Source organism: Heterodontus francisci, unplaced genomic scaffold, assembly GCF_036365525.1.
Source record: "Heterodontus francisci isolate sHetFra1 unplaced genomic scaffold, sHetFra1.hap1 HAP1_SCAFFOLD_148, whole genome shotgun sequence".
Taxonomy (NCBI): domain Eukaryota; kingdom Metazoa; phylum Chordata; class Chondrichthyes; order Heterodontiformes; family Heterodontidae; genus Heterodontus; species Heterodontus francisci.
The window spans coordinates 1,901,341-1,906,141 of NW_027142345.1; positions in this window are offsets into that span (position 1 = coordinate 1,901,341).

A 4,801-nucleotide genomic window follows, 5' to 3' on the forward strand; every position below is an offset into this window, starting at 1 on the left:
TTCAGATTTCCAGCATCTGCAGTATTTTGCTTTTGTACGTGTGTTGCTATGTCTGAGACTGTTTGAGTGCAATGCTATTGCTTTATAAACAGCGTTGAAACAAACATTTATCTAACACACAGCACTAATACACAGCTTGATATAAACAGCAGCCTGCAGCAGAGGGTGCAGTGGAAGTTTATTAACACAAATAATTCACCAACAATATATTTACTGCTATCCACAATCACACCACGCTTCATCTTAACACATTTTATTCTTCATTGACATCAACTTCAGGCTTCCAATAAACACTTCAATTTGGAACACAGCTTCCAAATCACCTTTATTCAGACCCGAACACAAGCTGCAAATGCTGCAAACACACACCAGCCCAGACTTTCCCCTTTCTGTCAACCCATTCCTGCATCACTGCGTCTCCACCAACAGTTGCTGCTGGAATCATACAATCATAGAATGGCTAAAGCACAGAAGGAGGCCATTCGGCCTGAGGAACCCATGCTGGCTCTCTGCTAAAGCAACTCACCTCGTCTCACTCTCTTCTCGAAAGAATAATTCGGGACAAAATTAATCGCCCCATGGACAAATGTGGGTTAATTCAAGAAAGCCAGCATGGATTTCTTAAGGGAAAGTTATGTTTAACTGTCCTGCTGGAGTTTTTTGATGAGGTAACAGAGAGGGATGATGAGGGCAATGCTGTTGATGTGGTGTACATGGACTTTCAAAAGGTCTGGCAGCATCTGAAAGGTCACTGATCTGAAACATTAACTCTGTTTCTCTCTCCACAGATGCAGCCAGACCTGCTGAGTATTTCCAGCACTTTCTGTTTATATTTCAGATTTCTAGCATCTGCAGTATTTTGCTTTTATTGACTTTCAAAAGGAATTTGATACAATGCAACACAACAGACTTGTGAGCAAAGTTATAACTCATGGAATAAAAGGGACAGCAGTAACATGGATATGGAATTGGCTGAGTGACAGGAAACAAAGAGTAGTGAGCAATGGAGGTTCTTCGGGCTAGAGGAAGGTTTGTAGTGGAGTTCCCCCGGAGTCAGTGTTGGGACCCTTGCCTTTCCTGATATATATTAATGACCTAGACCTTGGTGTACAGGGCAGAATTTCAAAGTTTATGGATGATACGAAAATTGGAAGCATTGTGAACTGCAAGGATGATAGTGTAGAACTTCAAAAGGACATAGACAAGTTGGTGGAATGGGAGGACAGATGACAGGTGAAGTTCAATGCAGAGAAATGTGAATTGATTCATTTCGGTAGGAAGAACATGGAGTGACAACATAGAATAAAGGGTACAATTCTAAAGGGGGTGCAGGAGCAGTGGGACCTGGGGTTATATGTTATTGGTTGAGAGAGTGGTTAATAAAGCATACAGTATCCTCGGCTTTAGTGATAGAGGCATAGAGTACAAGAACAAGGAGGTCATGTTGAACTTGTATAAGACACTAGCCTCAGCTGAAGTACTGCATCCAGTTCTGGGTGCCACACTTTAGGAAAGATGTGAAGGCATTGGAGAGATTATGGAAGAGGTTCATGAGAATGGTTCCAGGGATGAGGAACTTCAGTTATGAAGATAGATTGGAGAAGTTAGGACTGTTTTCCTTGGAGAAAAGAAGGCTAAGAGGAGATTTCATAGTGGTATTCAAAATGATGAGGGGTGTGGACAGAGTGGATAGGGAGAAACTGTTCCCACTTGTGAAAGGATCGAGAACGAGAGGGCACAGATTTAAAGTCATTGGTAAAAGAAGCAAAAGCGACATGAGGAAAAACTTTTTCACACAGCGAGTGGTTAAAGTATGAACTGCCTGAGAATGTGATGGAGGCAGGTTCAATTGAAGAATTCAAATGGGAATTAGACTGTTATCTGAAAAGGAAGAATGTGCAGGATTATGGGGAGAAGACGAGGAAGTGACATGAGGTGAATTGCTCATTTGGAGAGTCAGTGCAGAGACGATGGGCCAAATGGCCTCCTTCTGTGGAGTAACAATTCTGTGATTCTGTGATTCCAATATTCAAGTCATTTATATATATGGTGGTCCTGACACTGACCCTTGTGGACATCACTGTTCACCATCTTCCATTCTGAAAAACAACCAAATATCACAACTCGCTTTTCTTGATATTTCATCCATTTTTAAATCCAAGCAGATACTGACCCTCCTATTCCAGGAGCCTCAGTTTTGTTACCCAGTCTTTTATGTGGTAGTTTGTCAAACGCTTTCTTAAAATCCATATAGACAACATCCATTGCTTTACCTTCATCAACCTTTTCTGTTACTTCATCAAAACAATCAGTTATATTCGTGAAGAACTGGAAAGGTGCTGAACCTCTCAGTTTTCGGTCTACCCAAACCAAGTTCAAGGCCTGAATAATGAACCGATTGCCTCATTAGTTCTGTGAATAATACAATGATTTAATAGACAACGTTTTGAAACATTCCTGCCCATAAATCTTGGTAACAGAGAGTGTATGGATCCCCTGACTCAGAATGTTTAATGGATACAGTCCTCAGCTCCGACAAGGAACCCCTGAACATCCACAGTAAAGACAGTGTGGATGAAGAAATGTAAGAGCTGGAAGCTGAAACTCAGGGACGGCCGAGCTCTCCTGTCATTGAGCTTGTGTGTCTGCTCTGCTCGCCGCACTTCCGGCTCTACTTTGTTTCCAATGAAAAGATGAAAAGGGCCGTTCGGTTTCCATCTCACTGACAGCGTGTTTCACTCGGGATACTATAACCCGGGACTTTTGCTGCTGAAATGAATTCTGCAAGGTCCCAGCAAACACACCGGCTCCCTCCTTTATCCCCTCTTTCTATCGGATTGTTTTACCAGGAGGGACTCAATAATAACAAACCCCCTGCAGGGAATGACCGCAAATTGAGCATCAAAATGGGGCAAGTGGGCAGCTTTCTGGGTTCTAGGTTCCCCCTACCCCGCCCCTCCCTCCCTCCAGTCCAAGCCCCTCTTCACTTTCTTTGGGACTTTGATGAGGGTGAAATGGGGAAAGTTCCCATTGATGTTTGAATGCTGAATTGCTGCAAAGATCTGCGCACGCGCGATGCAGCCCCGCCCCAGTGGGACGTCACAATGAGGAGTGGAGCGCATGCGCAGTCGTTCCCCAACCCAGTCTGTGAGGCCATTCACTCAATCAGGGGAAGATGCTTTAAATCAGCTGCGAATGGAGACTTCCCGGGCTCGGGGGAAGGGAACAAACAGCATCTGCTTCCAGCAGCCACTGCTTTGGGAGCGTGTCCGCAGATGTGCTCAGAGATTAGCACTGAGTGGCGGGAAGTTGAGGGGGAGTCGGGGAGTGTTTGTAAAACCTCTGCAAACACCTGGTAAACAGAAGCTGAATGCTGCAGTACTGCAGTGGAGTCAGACACTGACACTGTTTGTGTTCCTGGTTTTCATTTTATGATTGTTCATAATGATTATTATTGGGACGATTACATTGATCGCTTTTGTATCTTCTACCTCACCAGTTCTTTCATTCCTGCAGGAAAATACACGAAGGAACCTGAATGGATGTGGTGATTCTTGGACACAAGGAAAGTGATCGCGTTCCAACACACAGTCGGTACAGGATCACTCCCAAAGCACAGAGATACTGCCAGCTCATCAGTTCCACTGTAGCAAACAAAATAAGTAGTCAGACAGACACTGATCCCAAAGTCAAGAGACACATTTTCAATCCAACAGTCAAACAACAGCAGGAGAGACAGAAGTTGTTTCCATTTCACTCCAATTCAATACAGCTGACAGGTTGATACATCAATCACAGTCCAAAAACAAACTCACTATCAGATCTAAATAAACTCTGTCACCATGGTTACATTTTAAATATAAAATCTGAAATAGAACAGACAAAATTTACCTGGTTGAAAGGTACAGAATGAATGCAAGGAGGCTTCAAGGGGATTTGGACAGGTTAAATGAATGGGCAAGAACATGGCAGATGGAATATAATGTAAATAAGTGTGAAGTTCTCCACTTTGGTAGAATGAACAGAAAGAGTATTTCTTAAATGGTGAGAGGCTGGGAAGTGTCGATGTCCAAAGGCACCTGGGTGTCCTTGTTCATGAGACTAAAAGCTAGTATGCAGGTGCAGCAAGCAATCAGGAAGGCAAATGGTATGTTGGCTTCATTGAAAGCGTATTTGAGTACATGAGGAAAGATGTATGAAGTCTGGATGAGACCGCACCTGGAGTATTCTGTACAATTTTGGTTTCCTTATCTGAGGAAGGATAGACTTGTCACAGAAGGAGTGCAACAGAGATTCACCGGTCTCATCCCCTTGGATGGTGGGATTGTCTGATGATGAGAGACTGCAGAAACTGGGCCGAAATTCTCTGGAGTTTTGAAGAATGAGAGGTGATCTCATTGAAACAGACAACGTTCTTACAGGGTGTCACAGGGTAGATATGGATAGGATGTTTCCTCTGTCTAGTGAGTCTAGAACAAGGGGACACAGTCTCAGAATAAGGGCAGGCCATTTGAGACTGAGATGAGCAGGAATTTCTTTACTCAGAGGGTGAGAAATCTGTGGAATTCTTTATCCCAGAGGGCTGTGGAAGATCAATCATTGAACATATTCAAGACATAAATCGATAGATTTCTAAATACTAACAAGATCAAGGGATATGGTGATAGCAGGGAAAAATGGCGTAGAGGTAGATGATCAGTCACGATCTGTTTGAATGTTGGAGCAGGCTTGATGGGCTCAATGACCTAATGCCCCTATTTCCTATGATCCTATGAATCCCAATAATGTACATCAGACGTTA